Source organism: Myotis brandtii, unplaced genomic scaffold, assembly GCF_000412655.1.
Source record: "Myotis brandtii unplaced genomic scaffold, ASM41265v1 scaffold708, whole genome shotgun sequence".
Classification (NCBI taxonomy): Eukaryota; Metazoa; Chordata; class Mammalia; order Chiroptera; family Vespertilionidae; genus Myotis; species Myotis brandtii.
Genome location: NW_005370777.1, coordinates 3,835,548 through 3,849,308, shown reverse-complemented (window position 1 = coordinate 3,849,308; position 13,761 = coordinate 3,835,548). Strand labels below are relative to the sequence as shown.

Here is a 13,761-nt window from a genome sequence, read left to right as displayed (position 1 = left end):
CCTCGCGCTCGGCAGGTGACCCCCCGTCGGGTCACCGCCCCAGGCGCACGCCCAGCCGGACCTTTAAAAGCCGGCGGAGCCTGGATGGACACGGTTGTGGAGGACGGGACAGTAGATGGTCTAGGCACCGCCAGCTCCTTAGGAAGGGGCTCTTCGGCTTCCAACGGAGTGTTGGCCTGTAACGCTACTGCACTTTTTGGGGAGGGGGAAATGAAAAATTTTGCAAGAGTTCCAAGAGAAAAAGAAGAGGTCTTGGTTTTAATGTTTTCTGACCTGAATCATCCTGAGGACAAGCTGCAGTTAGGCAGCGGGTGGGGGTGGGAGCAAGAAATGTTATTTCAGAAACTGCAAAAGGGGCTTTTTCGGAAAAAAAAAATAAAACGAGTGTCGGGAGAGTTTCTGGCTTGTCTGGAAACTGCAAGACTAATTGCCATGCGCTTCCGCTTTGAAACTGGCAGCAGACAGCATCTTGAAAATGACTCACTAGAGGAGCTCACAAAGAAACTGTGGTTTGCTCCTTCTCAGGTTTATGTATTTGTGCCTTTTACAGTTTCCTTTGTGTGAGGGGGAGGCTGAGTTGTTTTTGGAGTTGGCTGGGGAGAGGGTTAAAGGGATTCTGCTGCTGCAGGGGGAAAAAGTTCCCTGAATTTTCCACTGGCTGCTGCAGGAAGAGAGAGCCCCTTTAGTCATTGCTAAGTAATGTCTGCACACACACCAACTAATCTCATTAGGAGTTTCCGCTGCTCCGCACAGGAGGGGTTTTGTGCAGCCACCGTCGGGCGGGCGAGCCCTGCGCTGGAGAGGGGAGACAAGCTACGGCTTTATTTACCTCGAGGTGCAGCCGCCAGCCGAGCCTTTTCAGGGTCGTGTCTTTGAAAACTTTGAAGTCACTTTGGATTTCGGACTTACAGGTTTTTCTTTCCCAGTTGTGTGTGTGAAGTTTCTATTGCCTCGATGGGAAACCAAGCATGTTCCAGGCATCTATTAATGAGCTCAAATCGGTTTCTGAGCCTCATTGCCTTGTTGCCAGACACAATGCCCTCTGATCTGTCTCCCTTTCTCTCTCTCCGTGTGTGACACATTTATTTGGGAAAGGTCAGTTATGAGTTTCAATTTATGGGCATTATAAAATACAAATTGTGTTAGGAGGGCACATGGGTCAGACAGTTAAGAAGATGGTCCATAAGTGTTTTTAGAGTTTCCAGTAATGATCCTGCCTGCAAAAACCCCTGATGGTATTACTATGCCGAATATAGCAAGGGCCTTCTGGCCTCCCCCCCCCCCTTTTTTTTTTTAAAAAAAAACCCTTTATATGATGGAGATGTGTAGAGTTACTAAAAAGGGTAAAGAATTTGAAGGAACCCTATTGGAACTGTAGGGCTCCTTTATTGACAAGGATGTTCTGCTGTCTTGAGGGTTTCTAAGATGTTGGCATTTTTTTTTTTTTTATGGTAGCAAAGCATGTCCTAAAAACAGCCTAACCAGCCGGACCAGGTTGAGTCAATGGACATGAGTACGGGATGTCCCTAACACTGTGCCTGCCTGGCACAGGACAGGGTAGGTGCTCACTAAATTGTTGCATTGAGAGCCGTGAGTAGGATAACAGGACTTACAATAAATAGATAAGAAAAGAAGCTTTGCGAAGCTAACAGCATTCTGCATGAGCATTTCTTAAGGACGGAGGTTGTAAATATTCTCTCAAGACTCCATTTCCTTCGAAATTAAAAGGAGGTAATTAGAAGCCTTCATTCCAACAAGTTATTATGTGGATACTTCTCACCTGGGAATAATTTTGCCTCTCAGGGGGCATATGACAGTATCTGGAGACATCTTGGTTGTCATAACCATCCCGGGGTGCTATTGGCATCTATGGGTAGAGGTCAGGGATGCTGCTACACAGCCAACAACGTACAGGACACCCCCCGCCCCCCGCCAAAAAAGAATTTTCCAGCCCAAATTGTCAGTAGTTTCCAGATTGAACTACTCTTGTTCCCATTAATGACGGTGATGATGATAACTCTTTTATGTGCATTCATTCAGTGAAGAGGACATTTAAAACTCATCAGTTGCCCTTTTCTGCCTTATATTTAACACATATGCACGGATTTTTTCTCCCTTTCTCCCTCTTTTTGGTCAGTAATATGCAATAGCGCGACATGTAAATGAAGACATTGTGGCGGTGTACCTGTTAGACCATCTCTGAACCTCACTCCCTTGGTGCTAATGCTTTTTTGGACCAGAATGGCAATAGCCCAGATAGGGGAGAGCAGTGATATGTTGTTGTTTTTTCTAGCCCCATTTGGATTTTGAAGTTTCTTAAACATTTACTAAAGACCTCCTCTCTTTCTTATTTAAAAAAAATTTAATAATTCAAAAGTGCTAGTATACAGTAAATGTAACTCTGAGGTCATATATCGGAATTTATATTTGTAATAAGTTTTTGGAACTTGGATCTTTTCCTGAAATTGGTTTTAAAGGACTTCCAGGCAGTGCATATAAATTTAAAATACTCCTTTCCTAGCTGTCAGATACTGAGTTTTGTATGTCGTGTGCTACCCAATTATATTTATATATCTATCTGCTTCAAAAACCAGTATGGTTGTAGAGCATTCCCTATTGATAAACCCAAACACTTAAAATAGCTTTGCTCCTTTGCAGCCCTAGAGAGTGACCTAGCCATCTCCATGTTTCCCAGGCCTGGGGTTCCCCATTAAACTTTAGAAGAAATCCGTTCTCTGTCCGTTGTGGTTGTGCCCTGGCTGCAGGCAGCTGGCTTCTCCCCTTCTTAAGGGCCTGCACCTACACATACACGTGAGTGGCCCAGGTCATTTGAATGAAGGCCCCACTCCTGTCAGATTTTTCTGTATGTTTCAGGCTAGAGTTGTTGTTGTTGTTTTTTTAATGCCTTAGTTATCCATAATTCCTCTTTGCCTTCATAGTTTGAATTATAATACACTTGAGACCACGCTAGCATAACACAATTTTGAAAGGTTAGTTGTTGTTTTTTCTGTTATAAAAATATGAATGTGAATTATCATAGGGAGATTTAGAGAGTCACTAAGAACAATATAAACATCTCCCATAATCCCACTGTTAACTTTTGGTGTATATTTTTCTGGTTTTATAAATGCATGTGCGTGTGTGTACATACACAGATATACACGCACATGCACACATGTAACCTTTTTAATTGCGGTCACACTATGCTTTCTGTTTTGTAACTCATTTTCACTTTACGTATCGTGCAGCATTTTAATAACTAGTATGAAGACCAAAGTGACCACACATAGAGCTTGTATTTATTGATCTAATAAATGTGTTGATTCAACAGTAGATTGACATAATTTCGACATGGACATGTTCAGTGTTTTTGTCTTTGTGGCTCCGAGTAATGTTCTAAGAATGCTGTCCTCTTGAAAGACTGAATTCATATGTGGTGTGAAATTTGGGATTTTGCTGAGTTTCTCTATGATTTAAGAATGAGTCATGATTTGCAGGAGAATATCAAGATGTAGTAACAGGAAGTCCAGGACACTACACATCAAAATAGAATGTTCAGTGATGAAAAAAAGAAACTAGGTTAAACCAAAAATACACCTTGAATTTACCTAACTATAGGAGGGGGGAGGAGGTGCCTCTTGCACACATTAACAACTCTTTATTTAGCACTGTTTCATTTGATATCAGTAGAGTTTTCAAACTCTGAAGTTGGTATTTTAAGTGGGTTTTCAGCTCAAGGTTTGCTATTGCCCATGGCCAGTTTGAATTGAGATCATCCAGCTTTTGGGTTGAAACCACGGCAGGGAGACCATGAAAACGCTGTTTTTTTGCCACCTTCCATGCAGCCCTAGTAAACTGAGTTGTCAGCCTGTGTGTGGGTAACCTTCTGTTAACAAACCCTAAAGGCCTTCAAGAATGGTAGATTATTTTGTCTTTTAAGTAACGATTCCATGCAGATATTTGACTCCGCATGACTCCTATCTACACCAAAATAAAAATGGCCTTGCATCCATTACTGGAAACTTATATACATGTCAGCAGTTTAAAAATAAACTTTGAATTGGTCATTTCGATAAATTGGAATTTGGTCTGAACTGCCAGGAGAGGTTAGCTCACTGACTACTTTATGTGTTTTTAATTCCATTTTCTGGAAAGTAATTACAGAATTATTGTAAGAATTGAATGGGATTATTTTTAATGTGGCAGTGAGATTTATTTGTATATTTTTAAAGACATTAGGGTTTTGGTTATGCTAATGTATTCCAATTTGAATTGGACAAAATGAATTTTATTTATTACACACATGCTCTAAAAAGTTCTAACGCACACACATTATCTTAAGTATTCTTAGAGCTACTATATCCAGCAGAACCTAATTTTCCATGCACAAACGTGGGAGTGATGGGGTATGATGCACACTTATCTGATGCTTCCTCTTAGACCTCTAGAGAAAGTATCAGATAAGTATGCATCAGGCCTACCCCATCACTAGTGTTAGGGGTCTTCTGTTGCAAGCAGCAGAATAAGGAATCTGAGACCCTTGGTGCCCTTTTTTTAAAAGAAGTTGAGGTAAATAAAAAAAATGTGAGGTATAATTTGCACACATGAAAACACCGATTTTAAACATTAATGTATACACTTGTGTAATCCCTACCCCCTCCCTCCAATCTGAGAATATTTCCATTACTCCAAAACATTCCTGGCTGTTGTTTTTTTTAATTATATTATGGCAGTTTCATGATTCTACCATGTAGGTTATTCAACCCCAGAACATCTTGATAAAATGATGCAGTATTTTTATTTCATCTGTACGGTTAAAAATAAATCATGAGATGGTGTGAATTTCCTTATTATATGATAAGAGGAAGTGTCCCTTGTACATTTTTTTTTTATCACTTAAGTTAGCCAAACGTAATACAGGGTGTCCTAAAAAAATGTACACACACTTTTAATCCATTATTAACTCCAAAGGGTTAAATCTGAAAAGAAAGAAACATCAGTTGAGCTACCAGCTGTTAACGTGTGTATACATTTTTTTGGGGGACACCCTGTATACATGCTGCAGGGAAAAGTAGATTGCCTCCAAACCACTTGGGTTGAGAGGATATCACTTCATCTTCCTCAACCTCAGTTTCCCTGGCTGGGGGGTGAAGTGAGTCAGAGAGGCTTTCAAGGCAAAGTCTGATTGTACTACCTTTTTGGAGTAAAGAACTTGAATTCTTCTGAGAGTTGTGAAAGTGTAATGTGAATTTTGCTGTCATCCCCAAACAGCTGACTTTTAGACATATACGGCAATTTAAACTGTTTTGGGGTGGGAAAAGGGGTTCCCCAAAATGTTCCCCTTCAATCCCATTTTGGCCCCTTATTGAATAGGGCTCACCTGTGTGAGGGTCAGTGTCAGCTGCTGTGCCTACCTCTCCTCCTTTTCTTGAGGGTTGTGACAAGCACCACAGTTGCCTAATTCTGCGGGGATACCAGGTACTGACTCTGGGTTGGGTGCTGAGTAGGCCCAGGGAAGGTTTTCATCACCAGGTGAAGTCCCTACTCCTTCCTTCCCAGAGCCTTTGAAATGATCTCCATCCTGGACGGCAGTGTCTGATGGGCCCCCCGTTCCCTCTCACCCCCTCCCATTCCCTTCTCCACCCACAGACTAGAGCAGCCCTTTCAACACAGACCTGACCTTGGCTCTCCTCCACTTAAAACCTCCCCGTGGTTTCAGCCAGGATGAAGACCCAAGTCCTTAGTGTGAGCTCCCAGCTGTGATTGGGGCCGGCTGCACTAGCCCTTCCTCAGTTCCTCTAGTATGTAACGTACCCTCTGGCCACTGGGCCTTTCCCAGTGCTGTTCTCTGTCCTAGGAATTCCCTTCCGTGCCCCCCACTCCCATCAATTTTTCTCACTTTGCTTTGTCCAGCCAATTTGTAGTCATCAGCTCACCCACCTCTTCCTGGAGGAAGCCTTTGCTGGTCCCCCAGACTAGATCTCCCCTGGTCATCTGTCCCTGGTCTTCCAAGCCTTCACCACAGGTCTATTCGTACGTGTCTTCATGACCCGAATTCTCCCTCTCCAAATTCTTACTCTCCAAACACAGGTACTGAACAGTTTCAGATAGGGATTCTGGAAATAGGGCTGGTGTCCCTCATTCATGAATGCTCCTCATCTCCAACTCAGGAACCAAGTGCCATATCCCTCATTATCCAAAGTCACTGTCCAAACTCTTGAATCCATTCAGTTCGGACAGGGAGGGATACCTGTACACGTAGGTGTCATGATGGGTTTCATATCTGTCACGCACATCGGTCTGTCAGCTCCCTCTGGGCCTGCATCTGTTTTTCTCATTCTTGTATTTATCCCAGCACTTTGTCCAAAACCTGGCACTCATTGAATTAAAAACAATCTGAAGGGGAAACAACTTGCCAGAATAGCCCATTCCTCCCCCCGCCCCCGTCCCCACTTTGCCGTTGAACTTGACAAAGCACTTTGTCGACATGCATAAATCCAGCTCTTTCCTAGACAGTAAATTAGTTGGATTAATAACAGGCGTATCTTTTGGTTAACCCATAAAGACAACCAAGAAGATCCTCTATAGAGAATATCCCGTTTTCCAGAGGTTTTGTCCAGACTTTCAAGAACAGTAGATGTACAGAAGTCAGGTTAGTTTGTTAAATATCGGAGTGGCCAACCTTAGCCCTGTTGTTGATATCAGTGTTCCACAAAGAATGGTTGGTTCACAGTTAAATAATTCATAGGAGAGTGTAGCGTGAAAGAAGCTCTTTCCGTAGTAAAATGAATCATTCTGTAGCAACCATCATTAAACCTTTATCAAGACTTTAATTGATCAAGTCTTCATAGTTCCCTTGGGCTGAATTCCATAATACAGGGTGGGGTAAAAGTAGGTTGACAGTTGTTTGTATGGGAAATAATACAGTAATTTGTAGATAATCACGCAAGGGTAAAGTGTGTCGAGCACTCACAACTGTAAACGTACTTTTGCCCCACCCAGTGTCCACCGCTATAAGTTCTTCGTTACACTAACACCTGTGTGGGTAGCTTTTGTCTTTCTGTCTATAACTTTTGGTAACTTATGAATGACATTTCTGATTGAGTTTCAAAATTTAAAAAAAAGACTGTCTGGGAGATGATGAAAAGATGAATGACGACCTAAATTGTTTTTGGGGAAGTCTTCATAGTTCCCTTGGGCTGAATTCCATAATACAGGGTGGGGTAAAAGTAGGTTGACAGTTGTTTGTATGGGAAATAATACAGTAATTTGTAGATAATCACGCAAGGGTAAAGTGTGTCGAGCACTCACAACTGTAAACGTACTTTTGCCCCACACAGTGTCCACCGCTGTAAGTTCTTCTTCGTTATACTAACACCTGTGTGGGTAGCTTTTGTCTTTCTGTCTGTAACTTTTGGTAACTTATGAATGACATTTCTGATTGAGTTTTAAAATTTTAAAAAAAGACTCTGTCTGGGAGATGATGAAAAGATGAATGATGACCTAAATTGTTTTTGGGGAAGGGGGGCAGGATCTGTTCATTTCACTGGGTTTTGCCAAAGAGCCGTTGGTTGATCATCAAAGCTTGGTTTACCAGAATGTGTGACTAAGGAGCATTTTCTCCCTGCACGTAATTGTCAGCAGAGAGAGATTAAAACAACAACAGCAACAGCAGCAGCAACAAAACAAGCCCTGGAATTGATCCTGGGAGTGACTGCAGGGGTTCCCGCACACTGTCTGTACCTGTAAGTTCTCACTGTCCTCAGAATGATGACACCAGGCCCAGAAAGGATCGCATGCTCATTAGGCAAGAGAAGGGCTGTAGATGTTAGAACAGTTCCCAGCACTGATAGTGAAGAAGAACACTCCTCTGGTGAATACTCGGTGAACTGGAAATCTAACTTCTCCAGTGTCTCCTTATTGGAGTTTGGAAGGTCTGCCCTTAGAGCCTAATATACAAGCCCTCATTTTTGTTGTTCATTTGAAAATGAAAGAGAGAAGCACTGGTAGAGAGAGAGAGAGAGAGCGAGAGCGAGAGCGAGCGAAAGAAAGAGGAGGGATGTCTAAGAGTGGGACAGTGTGATCTCGGTTGTTACTCCTTTATGCAGAGCCCCTCTTGTAGGGTTTGAGCCCTAGATCTGTGCAGGGGACGGGAGCATAAAAGAATGTTTGTTAAACATTACCCCAACGAATCATTGCTTCACTGTAAGAGCTCAGGAGAGAACTTGGGTGGGTGTATTTCCATAATTTTCAGGAGAAGAGAAAGCTGGGATTCCTGATCCTGTCAGCAAGGCCTGTTAAGAACTTACAAGAAGGGACAGGGACCCTGCAGTGTTATTTGGAAGACCACCTGGAGAGGCGGCCCTTCCATCTTGTATGGCCTTGCAATGGGCAATCTCTGGAATCTAGAGTTCCTGAGTGTTGGTAGGGAAGTGATGTCTGCTAAGGTCCTCAAACAGGCACCAGATACCAGACGGTGAGCATTTAGACCAGAGGCTGTTAGATGGGAGAGCATTGCTTTTTTTTCTCTCCTAAGGATATGTTTTCTTATTGATTTTATTGATTTTAGAGAGAGAGGAAGTGGGAGAGAGAGAGAGACAGACAGACAGACAGACACAGACATTGACCGGTTGCCTCCAGTAGGCATCCTGACCTGCCACCTATGTATGTGACCTGACCGGGAATTGAACCCGCAACCTTTTGGTATCCAGGACGATGCTCCAACCAGCTGAGCCACCCGCTAGGGCTCTGCTTTTTTTCTTTTTCTTTCTTTAAAGCCTTTTAGAACAAATTCTCCAAGTACCATCTGGGTCAGGATTGGAACTGATTAAACGCCAGGCAGAGCTATGTCATCAGCATCAGCGCTCAGAGTGTAGCAGAGGGCAGCAGTGCCTGTGATGGTGGCTTCATCTTTGATAGTTGAGACAAAAAACGGAAGTAGTGCTCAGCCACTCAGAGTTCTTGGTGCCTAATTCACTTGTGCAGATGTTTTAGCCCTATCATCAGCATCAGCGCTCAGAGTGTAGCAGAGGGCAGCGGTGCCTGTGATGGGCTGGCTTCATCTTTGATAGTTGAGACAAAAAACGGAAGCAGTGCTCAGTCAGCCACTCAGAGTTCTTTGTGCCTAATTCACTTGTGCAGACGTTTTAGCCCTGTTCTCTGTTCTGTGTGTACGACACGTGGATAAGTTGAGTAATTTTGAAGAGTATTAATAATTCCTGAAAGGGAATCACTTCCATTACAAAAGTGGGTGGTGTTAGAAGATGCCTCGAGCCACACAAAGTGACCCACGTGGACTGGGCCTCTCCAAAGCTCTGAGCCGCTGCGCTCAGATGTGAGGATGGCCCTGTTTTGATTCAAATCAGAGCTGAACCACAAGAACGGAACCCTCCTCCAGGCTTCGCCACATCCTTTGCTTTATTTTTTTTTTTAACCTAAATATTAAGAACTAATTTGTTTGTAGGAAAGTAGAAACTTGACGTAGAAGGTCATCCATGCACCAAATGATGACAATATAGAAAGGGGGAAAAGGACCATTTATAGCAGGAGCTGGCTGTTGTCTTGTCCCGCTAATACAATTACGTTGTACAGTTATTGGAAGAGTAGGTAGGGGGACAAGTTGTACGTGACATTTCTAAAAGGACCAGGCCAGGTGAGTGGGTGGCAGGTTCCTGCCTGGGAATTCAGGGCCAGGAGCACACTCTGGACTATGAATCTGATGTTTGATGTGAATGCCACCAACAGCCATTCTCTGTGTGACACGAATGGACGGGTCATCGGTCTTCCACTTGATGGACAGTTTTGTTATTTTCTTCATTTATTCAATGCAGTGTGGGGGTCAGTTTTTAAAAATTAGGTTTTAAGGATAAGGCATTGGGAGAAGGTCATTTCATTTTGGAATCACGCACTGTCTCTCTTTGCCACCGTTTTTTTTGTTTGTTTGTTTGTGTTTTTTTAGGAGTAACTGAACTCAACAGGGACATCAAAATATTTTTTCCTGTGTTCCAGGGGGTGGAGTTTGCTTGTACATCAGGCTTGATGTTAAAGAGACATGCAGTTGAAAAGTGAGATGGCTTTTGCTTGTCATTTCCCTTTAGTGCCCTTATATTTTTGTGTCCTGTGAAAGAGTACTTTAATAGAAGTTGTTTTAATTTAGAAGAAACTCTGCATTTGGCATTGTCCTATGCATCTAGTAACGAACTATAGAAATGATCCCTGAAAGTATAGTCTTTGTCCTATGCATCTAGACTTGATATCCATGTACAGAGATGTAAGAGAAATCTATGCATATGGAGAGAGTAAAAGCAGTAGGAGGGGTAGTTCCTACCTTCAGGACTCTCAATGCAGCTGAAATGCCCACAGATGTCCACCACATGAGCAGGTGATGATGTTTTGAAGACTGCAGAGTCACTGTCTTTTTATAGATCCTTCCAGAGTGCGTATATTATCATGCCAGATTTATATATACATGTTTATGCCCAGAATGTCTATGTCCTAAACGGTACAGGAGTTTTGCTGAGAAGAACACCGAAGAAAAGCAGTGAGGCTAATGTGACTGTGGGATCTAGACGCCTGGAAGTGCCCAGGTCTTGCTTAGGTGACCACACCTGCAAGGTAGCTCTTTGTGCTGCTGTAAAATCTCTAAAGGAGATGTCACAAACCAGAAATCCATACCGCTTTTGCAAAGGTAGTGTATAGAGTAGGACCCAAAGATTACCCGATGTCAGTATTATCTAGCTAAGTCTTGACATTGCCCAAACCAGCACATTATGGCACATGTTAAATTTCAGAAAAAAGGGGGGGGGAGGTTTAAATACTATTAACCATTTGTAAATTAGCAGTTCAAGTATGCTATATTGTAAAATTTTAAGACATCATATATGTCTAAACAATGTCAAGATCAGCTCTCTGGTATATACTATTTTAAAAAGACATCTAAATCCAGCCAGTGTGGCGCAGTGGTTGAGAGTTGGCCCATGAACCAAGGGGTCACCACTTTGATTCCTGGCCAGGCCACATGTCCGGGTTGCAGGCTCAGTCCCCAGTAGGGGGCATGCAGGAGGCAACCACTCTGCTTCTCTCTCATTGATGCTTCTATCTCTCTATCCCTCTCCCTTCCTCTCTCTCAAATCAATAATAAAATAAAATAAAAAACACCATAAAAATACATCTAAAATAGTTTCAGTGGATTTACTCCAGGGAAGAGGGAAAGACAACTTTCCCAGGAATGCTGATGTTGGGGACAGTTTTCTTTCATGACTTAACCATCCAGAAATGATGGAAGGAATGGTACTTTATCATTTTAAGTTCAGTAGAGAAGACCAGAGAGTTCACAGTTTCTCTGGGAAGACCATGGCTCCTCACCCTCTGCAGGCGCCCGCCGGCCTTTCTGGGAGGGAAAGCTGGAGGCAGAGGGTCAGGGGTTCCCATTTAGTAGCATGTGCCAGGCATGCCTGAGGAGCAGGCGCTGGGGATGAGACATGATCTGATGGCAGTAAATGAAGATGAGAACAACTGCATGGACCTCTGGGGGCGCTGTGGGGCCTGGGTGGCTTTGGTAGGACAAGGGAGCAGCAACAGGGCTCACCCTGGAGGGAGTTGGGGCGGGAGAGCGGAGATACGGGCCATGCGGGGAGGAAAGTGCAGATGTTGGTGGGGGGGGGGGGGGGGGGGGGGGGGGGGGGGGGGGGGGGGGGGGGGGGGGCAGGCCAGGTGCAGCGGGGCCAGGGAAAGGGGAGGGTGCACAGATGTCACCTTTCTGTCCGGAAACGCTTGGCGCTGCAGCAGGAGGGGGATGCGAGCACAGCACGGCGCTGCACATGTCCCGGCCCCCAGGGTCCCTTGCGGATCCTTCTGAGAGGAAGGGATGGTGTCCGGCCCACACCCGACCTACCCTGGACTTATTCCTGCCCGACCGTGGTGTCAGCCCCGGGTGTGTGCACCCGTGTGAGAGTGATGGCTGAGGTCTGTGCGGGTGGCGGTGAAGGAGTGGCCGGAGGGAGGAGAGTGCCATTGTGAAGCAGACATGTTGCGGGTTGCTGTTGATGGACAAAGAGCAGTGTCCAGATGTTTAATGAGAAGAGGTAGGACCTGGATTTTCTTTTCTTCTCTTAAACATATTTTATCTGGCCTTTTTCTTTTCTTTTCTTTTTTTCTTCTAATGTTTCCATTGGGTGGTGCTGCAGGAATTCCTACCTTTTGCCTTGGATCTCCCCTTCCCAGAAAGACGCTCTGAAGCATAATGGGCGGAAGTCCTGATTTAGAACGATTTTACAGTTCCAGCACAATGGGAGAGTCTGGAGGATGCTCTGGCAGGAAACGGCTCCGTTCCTGGATGTGGAAAAACCACCATCATTTTGTATCATGCAAAAGTGTCCTTGCCGCACGGGGCATACTCTTTCGGCTTTCACCAACTTGTTTTTCATCACTAGAGACAATGATTTCATCCTAGTGGCAGTGGTAGGGCAGATTTCTTCTATTTTCAATTTTCGTAGAATTATCCTCACAAAGTCCCTAAGCAAATAAACATTTTCTAATGTGAAGACGAATCAGATTTTAAACATGTATCTGTTAAGGCTTTATTGAAGTTGGAGGCATTTCCTCCTTCGTATTTTAGAGATCATTTGCACAAGATAATTGGTCAGAAGATAACTTAGATTTTTACTTTCAAAATACTTTTAATCATAAAAAGGCTTTTAGCTTGGTAAGACTTAGGTATGGAGGGGGAGGGTTGGCCATCTCCCTGCTTCACAGAGAAAGAAGTTGAGGCGGAGAGAAACTGGCGTCCCTGCCCGAGATCGCCTCTTGTAAAGCTGTGGACAAGATGAGGGTGTCTGTGTTCTGACCCCCTTCCCTTGGGCACGGGACCAAATTTTATTAATATGAATAATAAAAAAAAATGTAGGTAAAAGGTTTTCCATTCAAAGGCCTATGAAATATAAGGATCAGGGGAGTAGGGGGTGGGGGAATACCCACTGGAAATTAGGAAGCAGCTCATATGGAGCTCAAATTTTAGGACAGTTAGCAAGATTTCAAGTGCATTTTACTGAATGCAAAACTGTGTGTGTGTGTGTGTGTGTGTGTGTGTGTGTGTGTGTGTGTGTGTGTGTAGATCCTCTATGAAATCCCAGGTATTTCTTTCTTAGAACCTGAAACAGGGCTTCCCCAGAGGTGTTTGTTTTTATTCATTTTTATTTTTTAATTTATTTTTGTTCATTCTCGCCCGAGGATATTTTTCCATTGGTTTTTAGAGAGAGTGGAAGGGAGGGGGAGTGGGGGAGAGATAGATAGATAGATAGATAGAGACTTTGATGTGAGACACATTGATTGGTTGCCTGCCACATTCATCCTAACCAGGGCCAGGAATTGAACCTGCAACTCAGGTACGTGCCCTTGACTGGGAATTGAACCTGAGACCCTTGGGTTTCAACACAATAGAAGAGTCATTGATGACTCTTCTTGAACCCGAGACCCTCTAACTACGTAGCCACACCGGCCAGGGCCAAAGGTGTTTGCTTTTAAAGGGGACACTCAGAGCCCTGCGGGGTGCTAGGGGCCACACTAGGAACTGTGGAGTAGTGTCAGTGCGGGTACGAGCCTGTCCCTGTCCCTGTCCCTGTCCCTGTCCCATGGGAAGTCTTTCTCATAATTCATGTCTTCATCCTGTGAAATGGGCTCAGGTGCTGGGCCCCTCCCTGGGCCCAGGCTAGGTCACTTCTGACTTTTATCATCTTGTTTCTCTGTCCTGTGTACACACACCGT

General features: G+C 44.1%; 1 long non-coding RNA gene across 1 annotated transcript in view; it reads left to right on the top strand.

The window, feature by feature from the left end:
* The window catches only part of LOC106724084, a 26,934-nt gene that overhangs the window by 956 nt on the left and 12,217 nt on the right, over nt 1–13,761 (top strand). The gene's annotated exons all lie outside the window — the stretch shown is intronic.